The sequence below is a fragment of the Sus scrofa genome, chromosome X, assembly GCF_054392235.1.
Source record: "Sus scrofa isolate SSC_HxYL_T2T_F1_AM1 chromosome X, Sscrofa_HxYL_maternal_Yorkshire_Landrace_v2.0, whole genome shotgun sequence".
NCBI lineage: Eukaryota > Metazoa > Chordata > Mammalia > Artiodactyla > Suidae > Sus > Sus scrofa.
In genome coordinates, this window is record NC_139401.1 from 7,563,491 (window position 1) to 7,584,478 (window position 20,988).

Genomic DNA, 20,988 nt, shown 5'->3' on the forward strand with positions numbered 1-20,988 from the left:
TGTGGCATAGGCCTCAGCTGCAGGTGACCTGGGAACTTCCATATGCTGCAGATGTGGCCATAAAAAGAAAAAATAAAATAATTAAAAAAATACAAAATTGGATGGTATAACTTATTTTTTGGATGGTATAATTTAACACAACAAATAAAATAATGTCCTTTATGAACACAGATGAAAAATTCTAAAGAAAATGTTGGCAGATATCACATAGATCTAGCCCCAAAGAATAAAATGTTATAATCAAGTAAAACTTTTTCATGAATGAAAAAAAGTTTCAACTTCAGGAATTATGTCAATACAAGTGGTGATAATAAAAACTGAAGGAGAAAAATCCATGTAACTCTATCAATGGATGTCTCACAGATATTCATGAAATAAAATAGTCCTTACCAAGAAAAAAACAAAACAAAACAAAAACTAAGTGAAACATGTAGAAACACAACTGCTTAAATATGATAAATATTACATTTTCTTTTAGTTTTGATCATAAAACATGAGAGAAGATTATAAAATTTAGTATGAGATCAAGACAAAATTGTTTCCATTTGCAGACTCTTCAGAGGCTAGTAAAAACAAACTAGAATTAAGCCTATCTTAGGGTACATTAATATCAAGACAAGTTACATATACAAATCAATAGATTTTTTTTCTCTGTAGTTAATAACAATCTCTTAGGAAAACAATAAAAAAATTACCAACTCATAATAATGCTGAAAAGGATTTATTCTTGGACATAAATTTAATAAGGACTTAGAGGTTACATAAAGAAATCTGTAAAATCTTGTTAAGGACTAAATATGAAAATCTGATTATTTGTAGAGCTAGTCCATTGTCCTGGATTTGAATACTTACGTTTATAAAAACACAGATTCGTAAATTGGATGCATACCAGTAAAATTGCATTGCCTGAGAAAAAGGGGAGGAAAAGGATTAAATATTCTTCACGTTCCTATAATAGCCAAGGTTATTGTGAAAAAGAGTAGTGTTTGTGTAATGATGCTGTGTTTTTGTGAGTGTGAGATGGTGTAATTTACCAGAAATTAAAATTTACAATCAAGTGCCTGTTGAGTAGCTCATATTAGTGAAGAAATGCATAATTGGATAATGAGATCACTGATATGTGTGTATATATGTATAGATATATATGTATATATGTATACACATAGCTAGATATTCAATACATGACAAATAACATTAAGTGCATACGTAATCAAGTTTAACTTAGTAGGAACAAACTGACTGATTTCTTTGAGAAGTGATGCTGTCACCACTGACTCTGGAATAAAAATGAAAGAAGCTACATTCCTGCATCCAACCATATCCAAGCAAAGTCCAGATTTTAACAACGAAAAATATATCCTATTCGAAGAAAATGGAGCAGACTAACTTATTTATCCTGACGTCACCTTATTATTGGCTTTTTGTTATGAAGCTAATACATGGTTCCTATTTTTAAGTCATTTTGTGTTGGGTCTTCCAGAGTTAATTGAAAGAATCTATTGCTATATTGGATAAAAAGATGTTGTCTTCTGAGCTTCACTTTTGTAGTCTACGAGCTGGAAGGTATATTTTAAGTTATGGATACAAGTTACATTCAATTGAGTACATATGCACTGAAGGTCAAGAACAAGAGACAGTCGAGTCAGTTGATGGACAAAAACCTCAGTAAAAAAGACCATTCAATTTTTCTTGCTCTCTGAAACATTCTCAGCCATGTGATTTGTGCTGTTAGCATGAAATAGTGCGAAGTAGAAAAGTGATAGGTGCTAAGAAAAATATTGGCGAGTCTTTGCAAAGAGGGGGAAAAAAGCAGCAGGAAGCAGAAGTTACACCTTTACATAATGCAGAAAAGAGTCTGAATACCCAGGCAAAATGCAGCAGGTGGTAGGTTTGCTGGCAGGGGAAGGGAACATGGATAAAAGGATTTTGTTGTTGTTGTTGTTGTTTTAAACCTAGCTGGATTACTGACAAGTAAATGAATGGCCTTGAAGAAGCTCTCAGGAGTTCAACAGTATTTCTGGAATATCCAGAGTGCCCGGCTATGGGTTGAGCTGTGCGGTGACAAAGAAGAAAACCCAAATGTCACCAGTTACATAGATGCATATTTAATGAGGATTTGTTATACAGATGTGTGTTTACTGGGTATTGGGGAAGGTGGGTTTTTATATCCAAATGGTTATATTTGGTAGGTTTTCTCACGGATGATTCACATTTGTATCAGAATGTGAAATGTGGAGATCTCGTTGTGGTGCAGTGGAAACGAATCTGTATAGGAACCATGAGGTTGCCAGTTCGATCCCTGGCCTCGCACAGTGGGTTAAGGATCCTGTGTTGCCGTGAGCTGTGGTGTAGGTCGGAGACGCGGCTCAGATCTGGCATTGCTGTGGCTGTAGTGTAGGCTGGCAGCTGCGGCTCCGATTCAACCCCTAGCCTCTGTGCTTCCATATGCCATGGGTGTGGCCCTGAAAAGACAAAACACACACAAAAAGAAAGAGAAATGAAATGAAGGACTTATGAACATTTCTGCTCGTGAAGGATTAACTGCTAAGGAAATTTCTTCCTCACTGTAAACAATTAGGAAGCCTGGAAAGTATGAACAGTGGTTTTCAGACTTTGGCCAGAGGGGCAACATGCCTTTGATCCTTAAGATAAAGGAGGAAAGAGGTAAGCAGGCCATTGCCCCCCAGCTTCCTGTTCAAACAACAAGCCAGATAGCAAGTTCAGACAGAAAGCCAGTTTCTAGAGCTCAGCTGGAGGTTGAGGAAGCTGCACAGGTGTATTTGTGCTGGAATGAGGCCACGGAACCTGGGTTTCAAGTGTGAGGAGGCTGATGTGGCCAAGATGTACCAGAGGCAGGGCAGGGGTGGGGTGGGGGGTGGCAGGGAAAGGGAAGACCAGCACACAGAGGGAGCTCCTGACAGCTGCAGCCCGTCTCTGGGTCTACACCCAGCAGCACTCACCCCAGTGTGGGAGATGAAGACACCTCATTCTAGACAGGGCTCAGCCACAGCATCATCAGAAAAGCCAGTGGGCAAGACCGGCTGGGGGAAAACAGGTATCTTACAAAGGATGGAGACCCCAAAGTCTATGAAGAGGACTTACAGCTCAATCCTAAAAACACACAGTGCCCCAACATTTTAAAAGGCAGAAGATTTGAACATGCTATTGTCAAAAACCACACACACACACACACAAAACAAGCAAAAAAAGTAACCCCCCCCAAAAAAACCCCACTAAATAAAACACAAGAGTTCAATCCCAGGTTTCAGCACCCAAAAACGAAAAATAAACACACACACAAGAAAACCAGTTTAAGTCCGCTGGTATCATTAGGGTTCTGATGCCAAAGATGAAAATTAAACAGACTGACATCATCGGATGTTCGCAATGACGGGGAGCAGGTGCAACGCTGGTGTGTGTCTGGCGAGAGTCTGAACTGGCCCCGTGATGTGGGGAAAACTACTGGAAGTTCCATCCACCTCGCGGACCCGATGACCCGGCCATCCCACATCCTGTTTGTCCAAGATAGGGGGGAACTTGTGTTCAACGAGACTTTATTTTAGGAAAGAAGGACAAGGAAGGAGATGGACCAGCAGGAGAGACGCGGCAGAGGAACTGCTCCCCTGGACCCCTTGGCCACGAAGAGGCACAGCTTCTACCTCATGGAGAATCGATGCAAAGTGTGAGCAGGGGTGAAAGGAGCCTGCGGGAGTGACTGTCCAGGACAGGGGTCCTTGTGTCAGCGCTTCGGGGTCCCGCCCGGGTTGCTGGAGCTCCCTGTGGTCCGGGTCGTGATGGGCGTAGAGCCTAGCGGGAGGGGGCGGTCTGGGGGCGGGGGTCGTGCTCTAGATTCTGGCAGGTGTGTCTTTTCCCCGCCTCCATGGCGTCCTTACTATTGACATTTCTCAGTCGGAGCTGCTTTCCCTGGACCTGCAGGATCACTGCTACCCTTTTCACGGCAGGGACTCGGTGGTCGACTACTTTCCCCCAAGACTCGGTCATCTACTGTGTTCCCTGGAAGGAGGGATCTCTTGTCTTGTGAGGTCTGGTGATTGTGTCATCCCCCCCCCCACCCCCCGCAAGCTCCCTGTTTCCTCCACTCGCTCTGTTATCCACTTATTTTCCTGGGACCCTTCAGGAGTGGATTGTGCTTCCTGGAGTGACTCTGTGATAGACTGGCTTCCCTGGGCTGAGGGAATCACTCCCTGTCTCCCTTGGAGTGATCGTCATTCACTACGTTCCCTGGGCTGAGGGTATTGGTCCTCTCATCATAATCTGTTCCCTGGACTGAGTCTGTCATTGACAATTTTCCCCTGGACCGAGTGGGTCATTCACTGTTTCCTCTTAGGACTCGGTCATTGACTCTTTCCCCTGGACGTACTCTGTCATTGATTATTTATCCCTAGACAGACATGGTCTTGGACTGTCTTCCCTGTGGTGATTCCCTTGTCACTCGTCTTCCTGGGACTGAGAGAAGCATTGTCATTTCATCAGCTGTTTTTTGTCTTGTGTTATTTTGGTTGTTGCAATGACAGTACCATTTATTGTTACACTATATGGAGGAAATTTTTATTTCATCATCAATATCGTCGCTGAATTAATTTAGTTATCTTTTATTTTGCATAGACTGACTTGGTGATCAACTCTTTCTTCCTGAGATAGCTTCCTTGGGATAGCTCTTTTACCTGGATCAACTAGGTCATCATTATTTTTGTCTGGATGGGCTCGGTCATCAGCTATTTACCCTGGTCAACTCAGTCATCAATTAATTTCCCTGGTAATCAGCTTATTTTCCCTGGATTAATTCAGCCATCAACTATTTACCCCTGGACCGACTCAGTCATCTACCATTTACCCTGGACTAACTTGCTTCTGTCATCAACTCATCTAACTTGCGTATCTATTAGCTTAGTCATCAACTCAGTTCACTGGGCTGGCTTGATAATTAATTCATTTCCTCTGGACTGACTTGGCTATCAACTGGACTAACTAGACTGGTTCGGTAATTCAGTTTTCCTGGACTGACTCGGTCATCGACTATTTATCCCTGGAATGATTAGGTCATCAGCTATTTACCTCTGGACTAAGTCGGTCATCAGCTATTTACTCTGGTTTACTCGTGTGCATGGACTGGTTCGGAAATCAACTCATTTTCCCTGCACTGACTCTGTAATTAATCTATTGTTTCTCCTGGGATCGCCTGTTTTTCCCTGGCTCAGTTCTCAACTGTCTCCCCTGGGCTAAGTGGACATTGTTTTCCTTGGAGTGACTAAGTGGGTCATCATCTGTTTCCACAGACTCAGCGGGGTCACTCCTTACAGGCCATCTCATCATCCACTGTTCACCGTGGAGTGATTTGTTTGCAGCCCGTTTTCACGCAGCGGAGGGGATTTCCGTCTTTCCCTCATCTGATCTTGTCCCTGAACGGACTCGGTCATCCACTGTGAGCCCTGGACTGAACTCTGTTATCCACTGCTCTTCCTGGGCGGAGGCTGATGACGCTTCACCCTACTGGTTCTGGTTCTTAAAAGCGGGCTTCCGGGAACTTAAAACAAGGTGGTTCTATATTCACATGGATGAAAACACAGAGCGGTACCTGAGTTTCCACTCAGAGGAGTTATCCCAGTTTGCATCCCAACCAAGAACATACAGAGGTCTCTCCAAAGCCTGTGCGTTGTCCCCAATCTTAATTTTTTCCCGGTGTGACAGGTGAGGACGGGTATCTAAGTGTTTTCCGTGTTTTGCTCCTTTTTACAATCCGGTTATATGGACGTCTTCTCCATGATTGTTTTTTAACTTTCCTTTTCACAGTTCTCCAAGTATTAAGGCTGCTGGCCCTTTATTATGTTGCAAGTACTTATTTACGGCTCACTTGAGTTCTTGTGATTTTAGGGCCTTTTAAAACATGTCCTGCAACTGTGTTTCTAAAATGATGTGGTCCAATTTATCGACCCTTGGTTGTGTTTGGACTTTGAGTGATGTTTTGAAAGCGTAACCCCTTCCAGTTTATGGAAGAATTTAGTTCACTTTCCCTCCGGAACTTGTGTGAATGGATGGTTGGAGGCGTGCAGGCACTGAGGCCTGTGGATGCCCGCGTGCTTCGATAGCCGATTTGTGGAGGCTTTGTCCTTGTGTGGGAATGAGATGTATTTAAATGTGCCCTTTTCCGAATGGCTCCCCAGCGGTCCCATCACCGTTTATTGAAAGCTCATCTTCCCCAGTGGTTGGAGATGCCCTTTTATTGCGCCCTAAACTTCCTTCTGTATGTGTGTCTTTTTCTAGATGCTTTGTTCTGTTCCTCTAGTCCCAGTGTCTGTTCCTGCACCTGTAATGCGTTTCACCATGAATCCTTTATTTATCACGTTTCAAATCTGGAAGGGCTTCATCTCACCAAGGATTTTTGCTGGTTATTCCATGTAAACTTGCTTGTCCACTAATCTAACTCCCTGAGATAGTTTATGGTTTTTTATTTTTTTAGTGAGATAACAATTTTATAAATTAGATAGACTTGACATCTTTGTGATTTTGAGTCATCCTATCTAAGGATTTTTTCCCCATTACTCGAATCCACGTTTCTTCTAGGTGGTTTTTAAAGTTTTCTGTTAATAGATTTCTTTGGGCACATTTGTTTTTAAGTTGATTTGTAAGTATGAGAACGTCTTCAATGTATTTATGCATAGCGTTTTCTCTGCTGTTCAATACATGTCCTCTTGTCGGCCATCTTCACCACGCTGCTGCATTTATCAGGCGGAGGGAGGCAGGATTTGAGCAAGTTTAGGGTTGGATAGTTTGAATAATTTCAGGGGTCTCAAGTTGTCCAGTGCCTGGCCCTGGGATGACTCAGGTTGGTTGTGCTGGTTAAAGGAGATGTTTTGGGTGTGGGCTCTGGATTGGTTGGTTTCCACATGAAAGGGATGTTAGCAAGTGGATTGTTTCTTGTCTCTAGGAATTAGCTGGTCTAGGAAGTGCAGTCTCTCCCCTAGCAAGGCCCCCAGGATGTCAGGGCATCATGAGATCCAGAAAACAAAAAACATGATTGATTAAAAAAATACATATATATCTATGTATTTAAAATTTTAGGGTTAGTTATATCATAATTTTTCTAAGATTTTTCTTGATATCATCTGCAGAACAATTGGAATTTATTAATTTTTCTAACCTTTAAGCCCCTCATTGGTTTATTTTGTCTCCTTGCATTAGCAAATATCTAAAGCGTAAAGCTGGATAGCAAAGCAGGTATTTGGGGTCCTTGCTGGCATTTTCAGAGTGAATCCCACTTGGTTGTGGCGTCTTTTCAATGTTGTGTTAGATTCTGTTGGATAACATTTTCGTCTAGTATTTAAGCATCAAAATTCATAGCTGATATTAGTCTGAAATATTCTTTCATTGTTCACCATGATACTTTTAGATTTTAAAGTCTTTCATTATGAATGTACACATTTGAAAATAATGTAGTTTTCAGTTGTGTATAAATCAGACATATTAAAATAAAACTCTCACATTGTTCTTATAAATATATATTTATGGATTATTTTCAATAAATACACACTGCAGGACCGAGGGTTGCCTGAATCTTGAGATGCAAAACTTTAGATAAGCAAAGCCTACTGTTACGTATATCATCTATACATAAGTTCTACATGGATTTTCAGCTGTTTGAAGGGGAGGGCACCCCCCCAACCCTCATGTTGTTCAAGAGCCAGCTGTATTTTCCATTTACAGGACAGGGAACTCAGTCTCTTGGGATCGAACATGATGGGAGATATTATTAGAGAAAGAATGTGTGTATATGTGTGTGTGTGTGTGTGTGTGTGTGTGTGTGTGAGATTGGGTCACTGTGCTCTATAGCAGAATTTGACACGACACTGTAAATCAACTCTACTCAAATAAAAAAAACGATGCATTCCATATAAATAAAAATATATTCAAGCTATCAGAAGAAAGTAAGTGACCAAACTTTACTTGAGCAGCTGGACATTTTGCATTATTTTTCTTTCCTCCTTAAATTAATATTGATATTTCATCCTGGCCAAGGAATTTTTACCAACATAATAGATATTTTGAAAAGTAGTGATTAGATCAGTCTCTTTTCATATCTTCACATAGGTAACTAAGCCGAAAACTAACTTTTCTTAATTCCTAAAGCAAGTGACTTATATGTTAACACTTCCGATTGAGTTCTCACTGCATTGCCAAAACCGTCTTGCCTTGCAAAAATGTTGTCATATGTTTATGTTTTGATCAAAATGTAAGTATATGCCACATTTTTATGACGTGCATTTTTATGGAGGACCCTGAGATAACAGGAAATATTGCATAGGTTCCCAGAGTCTTCTGGCCGAAATCACCCCTCAGTGAACTTACTGATTGGACATGAATCAGTTCTATCACCTCTGGAATCCATGCTGCTGACCTCGCCAGCCAGTCGCAGGGCCCAGAACCTCGTCCATTGTTCCTTAATCTACAGTGGAGGAACTTCCGCCATCCATGAGGGAAAAGCACTCAGAAGTGGCATAGTTCGTGGTCCCTTTGCTGCAGCCTGGAACACTATTTAAGCTCTTAGACACAAGCTCATCCCCCACACCATTCATTTAATTTAAAAAATGCAATTGCTTAAAAATGGGGTTTTATAAACTATCCTGAATAACTGTATTGGTCAGTAAGATACACTGTGTAATGCAGAAGCATAGATTGTGAGAAAGGCATCTGAAATGTACATGTGTGCTGTGTGTGCAAATGCATGGTGTGTATATCTGAAAGATGAGGATATAAAGGTATCGTGATGGAAAATGATATTTTACATGCTCATTCTCACTCTCAGAGAAAAGCGACTTTAAGCCAGATATTGTGAATAGAGGCAAAGGAGGACAATGCATAACCTACACCAAAAAGACACGTGTATTCACCAGGAAATGAGCAAAAATTCTGAACGTGTATGCAGCTAACAGTATCACTCCATACAAGAAAGTAGAAACCAGGAGGTGATATTGATGGAAACTGAGAAAATACACAAAGGAACGGGACAGGGGAATTGGAATCGTTTACGTCGTCTTTATAGGAATGTGTTTTCTGTGATTGGTCCTTGTAGGGACTTACGGGGACGTAAGACCGTGGGCCTCAACGCAAAGGACAAAGTTAGTGTCTTTAATCTGCGTTGGGGGAATTCTCCATCCCGCACTGGCTGAGCCCAGAGAAGACTGGAAAACGGAAAAAGGTAAGAAGTGTCTGTTGGACCTCAAATTCTCCGTACGCCCCACCTGATAGGCTGGGTTCCTAGAAGCTCAGTTCAAAGAGAGGGCTCTTGCTGGGAGGTTCAGCGTTGGGCTTTGAGTAGCAGAGGGCACCCGGGGAGCCGCGGAGAGACAGGTTTGTGAAACCTACTGTCACGCTGCTTGGCCTGCCAAAGTGGCTTGGGTATCCAGCAGCGTGGTTGTTGGTGTGTGGGCGTGTTCGTGAAGGGGGTGGAGGGCAGCCAGACCCTCCCGTTCCCCATGTGTCCTGGCGGAGCATCCTCAGGGGCCAGTGGCTGGAGCGTTCGCCACCCAGGGGCTGTTCTCAGTGACTTGTTGAAACTCGGTGAGCCCACGTGAGGGGTGTACCTTGGCGTGATGGCGCAGCGGGATGCTGTTGCCTTGGTAACCCCGGTGACGTGTGGTCCTCTGAGCCGGCCTAGCGCAGATAGGTGAAGCCCTGAAGACCCTAAACATGGTGGGATTCAGAGGATTTAATGTGGGAAGTGCACACGATCCTGTGAATAAGAGGGAGTGGCTTTTAGTAACCAGCAGGGCCGGGATTCAGCAAAATTGATTACCTCTGGAGTTTCCTGGTGGCTCAGTGGTTAAGGATCTAGCATTGTCACTACGGCGGCATGGGTTCGATCCCTGACCTGGGAACTTCCATGTGCCAGAGGTGCGGCCAATAAAATTAAATTAAATTAAAAAATTGATTATCCCCAACACCATATTCCGGGCTCAGAGAAACTTTCAAAGGGGTGCCAAAGAGGAGGCGCGGATGGCCAGACCGCAGTTAGTCTGTCATGGATAACGGGGATGAGGAAATCCATGTGTGCAGGGTTGGTGGTGATGCAAAATGAGCTGATGATGGGAGAGACAGGAGGGATGGTGGGAAGGTTATACACTAGAGGAAGACGGCGAAGGAGCTTTGTAAGCAGAAAGCCTGACCGCCGAGCCCCCGCAGAGAAGGAAAGCAAATAACTTCTCTGGAACCAGAAACATAGGCATGGATGTATGTTTCCCTATATGCACAGATATCTCCTTGCAAGGCATTGTGGGAGGCTGCAGAAGGGGCTCTACAGCCCATAAATTCTAGCCTAGACGCATCTTCCAAGACAGCTGTGTGTAATGCATCCTGTTTAACCAAATACAACACCAGGAGAGACACACTGTCAAAAGGTGTAGACGTTGTGGGATCTGCCACAGAAACCGTTTCCTGAGCTGGGAGAAGTTGGGGAACGTGGAATGTACAACTTGTGCTTACTCTCTGTTTGCCAGTCATGAAGTCTCAGTCGTTTAGCATTTGAATATGACACATGAGGCATGAGATTTGGGGTGTTTTCTTTTTTTTTTTTTCTTTCTCGTCTCCAACATGGGAGTCTGTTTTTCCCATCCTGAGGTTCATGGCCAGAAAGTCAATCTGTCGTTGTCTATTTCTTTCAACTGCCAAGAAGGAAAAAAAAAAAAAAAATCCTCTTTTGCCTCCTGTTACAAATCTGTAACATTTTACAGAGGGTGGATTTTTAAAAATCTCATTCAGTCCGCTTCCTAAGAAAAAGATTGGTGCCTGTTAGTTACCAGGCTGCGCGAGAACAGAAATATTGCAATTCATGGTTTTTAACTTTGCCTTTGGAGGTCCTCAAATGAACAATAAGTAGCCAGGCTGAAAGAGTATAGATTTCTATCCTAGGCAACACGTGAACGCTTTATTTTAAAACCAGGGGTAAGTTGGCTATATAAGCAGTTAAACCTTTTAATTCACAAAGTGCTGGAAAATTGGAACGTCAGGGCCACAGTATGAAACAGTAATTATGCCCTAACGATTGTACCATTTGGGGAAGGAGTTAATAGAAGCTGTGGGCATGCTCATGTGATTACAAGGAGCTGGGTTTTAGGAACGGCGCTAATCGTTGGAGAGATTCGTTTATATCTGTGCAGAAGCAAAGAAAACGTGAAATCTGAGGTGTATTAGAAACTGTTCGGGAGTATGCATCTCGGTTGGTGTTATGTTAGACCGTTTGCAGCATTTCCACAGCTTCAGTGTTGACCAGAATCAGCAGAGCCTGAGGTTTCCGTTAAACTGCAGTCGTCCTCATTTTGAAGATGATTAACCATTCAAATAAGTAACCAGAAGACGGAATTCTGCTTCTTCCATTGCATTATTCACAGATGAAACTGAATCCCTTCTGGGCGTGTAAAACACTTCCTCAGCAGACCTCGGGCAGAAAGCCTGCTTTCCCTGAGTCTCGAGTTGAATTGATTAGTCAAGGCAGATCTCGGAAACATACTTAGTCTGATTTTAATTTAGTTAATTTTGATTTACACTCTAATATTCTTTGGGGGAGAAAATCAGCATTGTGCTCTGCTATGAGTATGTTCCACGTTTAGAGTATTTTCTTTCTTTTTTTAAAAAGAATGTTTTCTTGCAGTGTCGAAGTTCTTTCTACATGTGCTGGCAAAGTTTGGAGGATTGCTTGGTCTTGTGACAGGATATTTATTATGGGGTTTGGGGACGGGGGTGGCTTAGGATGAGGTAAGTGCTTGTTTATGCAGCATTTATCTCATGCACAGTTTAACTATGAAGACAAATGTATTAATGCGTTTTTAAAATGAAAATTGATGTTAAGACATCCATAAAGAATTAAGCATCAAAGCTAAATAAAGACAAGATGGGTAACATGCAGTACGAACTAGAATTGGAGCTTAAGGCAAAGGGAAAATCAATAATACTGATGTATTTCACATTTCATTATTCTATTTATCATGGATGTTTTGCATCAGTTGTTTCTGTGTGTGTGTGTGTGTGTGTGTCTTTTTAGGGCTGCACCCAAGGCATATGCAGGTTCCCAGGCTAGGGGTTGAATTGGAGCTGTAGCCACCGCCCTACACCACAGCCACAGCAACTTGGGATCCGAGCCACATCTGTGACTTACACTACAGCTCATCGCAGTGCCCGATCCTTAACCCACTGAGCAAGGCCAGGGATTGAACCTGTGACCTCATGGTTACTAGTCGGATTTGTTTCTGCTAAGCCACAGTGGAAACTCCCAATTCTTATTTTTTAAAATCTCCTTAAAATATTTTTCTCAATGAGTTTTTTGTGCTTGTTAATTTTTTTTTTTTTTTTTTTTTTTTTTTTTTTTTTTTTTTTTGGCTGAGCCCTCAGCATACAAAAGTTCCCAGGTCCAGGATCAAACCCACGCCATAGCAGCACCAATGCCGAATCCTTACCCACTAGGCCACCAGGGAACTCCTGTGCTCCTTCCATTTTAAAAGGCGTGCGGGCCTCACTTTCCTCGCCCTGTTTCGGCCCTCGTTCGGGGGAGGGCTGGCATCTCCTCTCCTCTTGTGTTTTGGATGCTCCTGCTGTACTGAGTGGGACGTGAGGTGATAAGCATTGTTGGTGCCACAGCAGGTGCCCTGTTTGGGCAAGGACGTCGTCCATGCACATTTGCTGGTGGGTTTGGAATTGCACTTCAGAAGCATTCAATTTGCCCTCCTAAGATTTCGTACAGTTCATAGGACCAAAGGGGGCAGAAGGATAACAGGCCGCCCTTGACTGTGGAATGAGAGATGAGAGAGGCCACTCGGGGTTGTGAGAGGACCCCAATCACACTCCCGCCATAAAGCTTTCCAAGCCTTTACTCTGAGGATAAAAATCACTGTATCAGTCGCAGCTACTGTTTTTTTTTTTTTACTCCATACACATCTGGCAAACCCTGTGTGCCAGACACTGTGCTGGGTGATACACGTGACAGGAAAAACACGCGTCCTCTTAGTTGCCGACAGCGAGCATGTGCGTGCTCGAGCAGGTACACGTTTGCACACACCCGCATCCATGCACTTACCTTGGGCCATGTCCCGCGGATCATGCCCCAAGATGGCAAAGTGAAGAAAGAACAGCTTTCCTTTCTGCCCTTTGGAAGCTTGTAGTTTGGTTGGGAGAGGGCGGTTGGACAGTTCCAGGCACAGGGAGCTTCTTGTGCAAAGGCCCTGGTGTGGCAGCTGGGGGTGGGGTGGGGGAAGCAGCAGTGTTAGGGATTTTGCCTTTATCCCACAGCAAATGAGAGATTCCTAAAGGCTCTTAAATGAGGCACAGACAGGGTTACGTGGAAGTGGGGAAGGTGGGTGGATTTCGGAAGATGGGTTAAAGAGAAAAGCATTTGGTCCCTAACGCTAGGAGGCGTAGCCCATGGATGCCAGCTCAGCACCTCCGGGATGTCAGCCAGCATCTTCTAATGCACCAAGGGAGGTCCTTCTTGGACCAGGAGATGGGTTCAGGTTGAGCCACCAAAAAGCAATAGCTGCCATGGAATCTGTTGTGCATTGAATGAGGGTCTTAGGAGTATGTTTCTGGACCACTGTTCATGCGTGTTGCTACTGCTCTTATGCCCCTTGTTGAAGATAACCAGTTCTTTCTATGCTGCAACCCCCTTATTAATCCAGTAACCCCCCCCCTTGCCCAGTACTGTACAGCTATTGAAAGGAACGTGGACTGTATATGCTGAACCCCCTGCTGCTGTACATGTCTGTGGACCCAGAACAGCTCCCCCCTTCACCCCCATCAAACTGGAGCAATGATTCTGGGCTGCATCGTATGGTGTTGACAGCAGCAGAACCAATGCACAGCCTTAAAACCCGTACTTGGGGGTATCCATTCAGGACTCTGAGATCTATACCCTTAAACACAAAGAATAGTTGTCCAAAAGCAGAAACGGATATTTTTTTAAGAATTATCATCATCGGGGAATTGATTACCTTCAGTCTCCGCAGGTCTGGTTCTTGGCCGTCGCAGGGTGCCTGGATGAGGGGGGGTTGGTCGAATTCAGGACTCTTATTTGCAAGTGGAATTTGATTTTTTTCACAAGTGTTTCAGGCAATGTGCCCTGTGCGTTTCATGCAGAACTCTGGGCTTTTGCTTCAGTTTGGGCCTGAGTGTTTTCTTGGAGCATAAAGCGTTTTCGAAATAGCGTTTTGAATTTTTTGGTAATTTATTTTTTTTGGCCATGCCTGTGGCATGTGGAAGTTTCCAGGCTAGGGATTGAATCCACACCACAGCAGTGACTCCAGCCATGGCAGTGGCAATGCTGAGTCCTTAAGCGATAGGCCACGGGGTAACTCATGTCTTTCCTCTTTTTGTTGAATTCTTTCGGCAGACATAAATGATGTGGGTTGTGCCTGGAGTGACATGTTTAACTGTTCAATGGTTGTGCATGGAGTGACATGTTTAAATTTTCACTGTGGTTGCTCGTTTGTGGCAGAACACCTGGTTAACGCCAGGACCTGAAACAGCAGGCCAGGGCCTCACTAGCAGACCCACATATTCCTGCGTGTGTCCTGATTTAATAATTTATGGAGGGAGTGAAGGTAGACACACAGGCCGATGGCAGGCCCAGCGCTATCCCTCAAAAGCTGAGTGATTTATGCCCCCATGTCCGCGAGTTCAGCGTGGTCGTCTGTAAACTGGCGGGGATAATGACACCTACACTAGAGAATTATTCAAAGAGTGAAATAACTGACACATGTAAACGATCCAGCCCCTCATCGATGTCCCTCAGTGTTAGGCAGGATCTCTGACTTCTATGCAATTACAGGCGTGGCATGAATACACAGCCATTGTCTATAATACGAGCATCATCTCCCAATATAATGCCTTTAAAAAAGCATTCCTGTATTTATCCCCAGTTACAATCTCCAATTAATTGGAGACACTCTTTGAGCGATCTCTCCTTAAGATATGGGTCACCGCCTTCGTAAATAATGGGACAAATAGATACCCTTGCATCTCTGTTTTGCGGCAAAGTGCATCAATCATGAGTTCTAGATTCAAGAGGAGAATTGCCCATGCTTTTAAAAGATAATTAGTTAATTTCATTTTTATTAAAGTATCGTTGATTTGCATGTTGTGTCCATTTCTGCGGTACAACAAAGGGACCCAGTGATGCTTATACATACATTCTTTTTGTCGTATTCTCTTCCATCCTGGTCTATCCCAAGAGATTGAATAGAGTTCCCTGTGCTGGACAGCAGGACCTCACGGCGTCTCCATTCTCAGTGGCACAGTTTGCATCTGTTAATCCCAAACTCCCCGTGCATCCCACTGTCTCCTCACCATGCCTTTGAAGGCACGAACTCTAATTACTGCGGTGTTCCAAATGCCTACAGCAGTGCCTGGCTTGGTGGGAGAACCAGTAAGTGTGACCTCCCTCCCCTCTGCCCTTCCCTTCTGTTCTGCTACCCCCTCTGCTGCCATATCAACCCCATAGTTTAGGCAGAGCATCTACAATGGCCCTGGCTTCTCTTGGGCCTTTCCATTTCCAGGGGTGATTTTCATCCAAAGCCGAGGCATTGTCTTAACAGCGGTTGTAGCTGGTTGTCTTAACAACAGGTCGAGTAAACCATGACCACACACCAGTCTATCAACCCAAGCCACCTATCAAGATATGGACAGAAGGAAAATGACAGAACTGCTTTATGAGAGTGAAGCATGACAACAGAAATTGGGTCTGTGGTTTACATCCTGTACTAAACAGACTTTGACTGCCTCAGCTCTTGGATTCTTGGTGAGCATCACGCTGCCTTCCTCAGGGTGGGTGGTGCATAAACATAAAGGAATGATTTGCATTAGAAAAGAAAGCTCTGGAGTTCCCTTCGTGGCTCAGCGGTTAACGAGCCCAACTAGGATCCATGAGGATGGGGGTTCCATCCATGGCTTTTCTCAGTGGGTTAAGGATCCGGCATTGCCTTGGTGTAGGTTGCAGACGCGGCTCGGATCTGGCGTGGCTGTGGCCAGTGGAATCAGTAGGTCTGATTCAACTCCTAGCCTGGGAACTTCCATGTGCTGTGGGTGTGGCTCTAAAAAGCAAAAAAAAAAAAAAAAAAAAGAGAGAGAGAGAGAGAGAAAGAGAAGAAAAGAAAGCTCTGACTTTCTAGGGTGTCCTTGAAGGGTGAGAGAGTCCATGGAGGGAAAGACCCCATTCGACTAGCACACCCTCTTCCCTTGGCTCCTGGTAGGTATTTATCGGTCATTATCCAATTCTTGTTTGGATATTCTCTGCCAGCACTTTCTGTAGCCATCTCATCACTTTTTGGCAGCTGGGGGGACGTTCCCTGGGCCCCTCCTGCCTCTCTTTGATACAGGTGCACGAGTGTCTGGGAAAGGAGAAAGGCGAGGGCAGAAAGGGTGGCTTCATGGGTAGAAGAGGCCGTCATGCAGGGCTTCAGAGGCCATGCTGGCCGCTTCCAATGCAGTTTCACCTGTGGCTTCAGATAGACCGTCTTTCAGCTTCCCAGTAAAATATATAAGACTAAGAAAAGTAGCATCGACACAGTCCCCTTCTAGCTCTGCAGATACAGGTCCGTATCCGCCTAAATTGCCCCCATCTTGCATGGAATCTGACATCTGATCTGAACTCAGTAGATACTTTTTTATTTTAATAATTCATTGAATTTTATTCTATTTCTAGTTGTACAACCATCATCACCACCTCATTTGAGAACATTTCCATCCCAAACCCCCAGTCCCCCCCACCCTCCCCCTCACGTGTCCCCTTGGGTCACCCTAAGTTTTTCAAAGTTTGTGAGTCTGTTTCTGTTCTGACAATAAGTTCTTTTGTACCTTTTTTTTTTCATATTCCACATATCATTGATATCATATGATGTTTGTCTCTCACTGTCTAACTTCACTTAGTAGGATAAATTCTGTCCTTCCGTGTTGCTGCAAATGACATTATTTCCTTCTTTTTAATGGCTGAGTAATATTCCATTGTGTATATGGACCACATCCTCTTTGTCCACTCCTCTCTCGATGGATATTTCAGTTGACGTTTGAATAAACAAACAAATCCAGCCCCAGACATCGAGTTACGTGAACCACGATGAGTGGGGTGTGGATGGAGTATAGGATGGTGTCTATGGATACAAATTGTTTCTAATGCGGGTTCCACCACTTACGCATATGATCGAATCCAGCATGTGCTTGTACCTCTGGGTCTCAGTTTCTTTCTTTCTTTGCAAGAACTCAAGTCCCCTCTTAGGGATGTCGTCAGCGTTGCCTGAGTTGCCCCTGTGAAGTGCCACTCCTGAGTGATGAAGAGAACAAGAATTACCCTGTGTCTAGGGTTGACCAGGCAACACAGGAAGTGAGCAGGCGGTGTCTCCATGCACCCATCGGTCTAGAAGGTCGGAAAGCATGGGGGTGAGGGGGGCATCCTGCCAGACTGAGGTCAATGAGGACCTACCAGAGATGGAGACGGAGCCAGGAGTCCCCCCATCAGCTGCTGCCCCATCTCCGTAACTCTGGGAAGATGGTGACGCTACCAGTACCTCCCAACGGTGGTGGGTCCGAGGAAAACGCGCCTTCATGCTTGGGAGACACCAGGTCTCTATGTTTCCTTAAGTCTTAGTGTTAGAATGGATAAATGCCAGTCACCCATGAGTCCTGTTAATTTGGAACCAGGTGAAGGCACTTGGGGTGAACTGTACAGTCCTCCATGTGTCACCTAAGCCCCAGATTCTGACGCAAATAGCTATATTTCCATGCGATGGAAGAGAAAGTACCTCCAGAGTGGATGACCAGATTTGGGAAGGTCTTCCAGCCCAAACTTGGGAAATTGGGTTTAATGTAGTCACGCTCCCTTTGTCAAGGACTCCTCAATTCCTGCCATGAGTGGCTCTTAGAGGTTTATAATTTATAGACTTTGTCCTTCCCAGTCCTATTTGCTGTTTTGGTAGCTGCCCGATCACTCCACAAAGGAAGTAGAAGGGGATCCTTTTGCGTACAGAAGCTCTGGAGCATGGTAAGAACTTCAGATTGCAGTTCCATCTGGGTGTCACGCTTGCTTTTTTTCCACCGAGAGCCTGGCACATTCCCTGAACAAAGGCAAACTGGTGAATGGGGCAAAGTCCCAGTGAATTTGGACCAGCAGGAGAAGCACATGCAACAGCGGATCAGACACATCAGGGCCTCCAAGCCAACAATCTCCAGGGTTAGGGTTAGGGTCAGGCTCCTAGGGGGCGGGGGCTTTGAACAGACCCCAGCAAGGCTTAGGACTGAATCAAGGAAGCTGTCACCCCCTTGCCAGTGGGCCATGCTTGTTTCTTATTAGCAATGCACGGAATTGATCAGCCACCGCCATCCACTGCCAATCCTTACATAAAATCTTAGATAAAATAGACATTCCCCCTTGGTGTTCATTGAGGCGTGTGACAGCTGTAAGGCAGTCTTTAGCAAATGATTTCAAAGCACAGAGTTGGCTTCCAAACAGCTTGCAGGTGGTCTCTGAACACGGGCAAGAAATTAATTACCTGTCCCTGGGACCCCCAGGGTGGCCGATATTGGATGGACAGTCCTTTGGGTAGAACTATGAGGACGTCTTCAAAAAGGAGAGAGACGTTTCCGTTTTGGAGGTCATCCCCCCTTACCCTCCGAAAGCCACCCGGACACACAGCCTTGTATTATTTTCAGCAGCTGTTTTGCTCCTATCTGCCTAAGTCTGGTGCCTTCATTTATTTATTCTTTTGGCAAATAATCCTCAGTTCCAGCCAGGACCCAACGTAATACACCTGTGCAAGATCAAGGCCATCTCATGTTGGCAGGGCCGTTTATTTTATTTCAAATGTGATGCATTCATGATGGAGGTGTCCAGACACACAGTAGGGCAGGACGGTCTTATAAAGAAGGTCCTCATTCAAGAGCTATGTAATTTAGTTCCCTGATGAGAAATCTGGAACAGCCATTTGGAAAAAAAAAAAGAAAAAAAATATATGTATATACGCAAATGATTTCAAAGGACAGATTTTATATATATATATATATCTAATTTTTGTGGTGGCTATGAGTTCTGATTTTGTTGTAAAGACATCAATCTTTCTAAAGAATTGTTTTAATGAAATTCGGCATTTGTTGAATGGGGGAGAAAATTTTCACGGCAGGAAGTTGCTGCTTCCTTCTCATTCAGTTGTTGCTGAATTACATGCGAGCAGATGGTAAGTTTCTAGGGCTGTCCACTTGCTCTAAGGCTGGGAAGGACATTGTGGCGAGGTGAACCCTGCCATGAAAACAGGGGTGTCCTCACCCTTCTCCAGCCAGAGAAGCCAGCTGATTAATCTGCCTCTTTCTCTCATCAGTTTGAAGGAAAGGGCAAACTTTATCTTTTGTGATGATTTTAACACACACACACACACACACACACACACACACACACACACACACACACACACACCCCTGTTCATTCTTTTGTTATCAGATATAACAGTCATATGCAGGTGACGCATTGTTTTCTTTGACGCGACATCTAAAGACCCGATTCCAAATGCAGGAGGGCAGTGTTGCCCCCCAGGGGGCATGTGTGGCAATGTGTGGAGATGTTTTCGGTTACAACCTGCAGGGGAGGCGGGAGGCGCTGGGTGCTAGTGCCATCTCATGCATGGAGATGAAAAATTGCTGGTACATATGGCACCCAGCACGGGAGGTCCCCTACCCTTCAAGCACAGCAGAGAAATACCCAGCACAAAGATACCCTGCTTAGAAAAAAAGAGAAAGGCATTTGGCACCAGAACGTTCAAGGATCACAAATTCAGGTGCCTCCATGTTTCAGGCATGTGATGTACCTGAGTGCAGAGGGCTGGGGCATCCTGGAGACCAAGGGGACAGCATGTGATGTACCTGAGTGCAGAGGGCTGGGGCATCCTGGAGACCAAGGGGACAGCATGTTATGTACCTGAGTGCAGAGGACTAGGGCGTCCTGGACACCCATAAGACCTAGGTCAGTCCTGCTAAAGCCAAGAGCCTCATCAGAACAAAAGTTCCATCCAATGCGAAGCCACAGCTCTTTGGAGCCGAGGCAGAAGTGTCAAGGTTTCTGAGGATTTGCCCACAGCTCCTTGCCTTCTACTAAATGCACGCTCTGTCTGTATGGGAATGTTTGTGAATGGCACGAATGTGCTTCCACAGTTTTGCAGAAAAAAGTACCTGAGAGAATCAAAACAAACTGTTTTCTTTTGCACAGTCACCTGTCTGTTTTTCCTAAAGAAAGAAGCTGCCTCCTCCTCCTCCTACTTTTTCTTCTTAGTTCTTGTCTCTGTAATGAGAAAGCTTTGGCACCCCCATTAAAGTGTATTTATGCTCAGGATGTAAACATCGTAAATTCTCTCTGTCTCGGAAAGTTCTATACATTTCAGAGGATAGCTTAATTGCCTGAGCAGCAATTAAGATTTGAGCTCTCAATCTAGCGGTTTTCTCTCAAGGGCGTATACCAAACGGCAAGTCCAAAAACTTCTGCTGGGATACATAATTTATCCAAGAAAGATGTGAATAAGAATTATTCGTCAGGATCACCCGAGACAGTCATTTCCCTTCGAAAGTTCCCAAAGGAAAAATACACCCGTTGTCCATGCTTGAATCGACACCCATAAAGGTAATGGGGAACTGTTAGTCATGGTAATACCAATGGGCCTGAAAATCTTCAGAGCATCTCTTCATTTTATGCCTCCTCTCGTGGTAAATTTGGACTTTGAACCCCAGACTCTAAGAAGCAAGGAATATGAAGAAACCCCATTTCCAGCCTCTCCCATGGTTAAGTCACATGGGACTTATGCTGACTTCGGAGGCAGTGTGTTTATAATTTTGGCTTTTGGCAGTCAGTGGCTTACTGATGGAAAAAAGTAGCTGCTCCTTTATCAAGCCAGTTCTCCCCAAGGGTTCTAGGATATCCTCTTGGAAATATATCCTTGGGTCTACTTTCACCTCCTCTCC

General features: G+C 44.4%; 1 long non-coding RNA gene across 2 annotated transcripts in view; it reads left to right on the plus strand.

Moving 5' to 3' along the window:
• Positions 1-5,553: 5,553 nt before the first annotated feature.
• Positions 5,554-20,988, plus strand: part of LOC102166006 (uncharacterized) — a 316,146-nt gene continuing 300,711 nt past the window's right edge. For both annotated transcript variants that reach the window (XR_002340685.2, XR_014835082.1), the window contains exons 1-2: positions 5,554-5,709; positions 9,089-9,214. This is a non-coding gene — a long non-coding RNA (uncharacterized LOC102166006). The remainder of the gene's footprint in view (positions 5,710-9,088; positions 9,215-20,988) is intronic.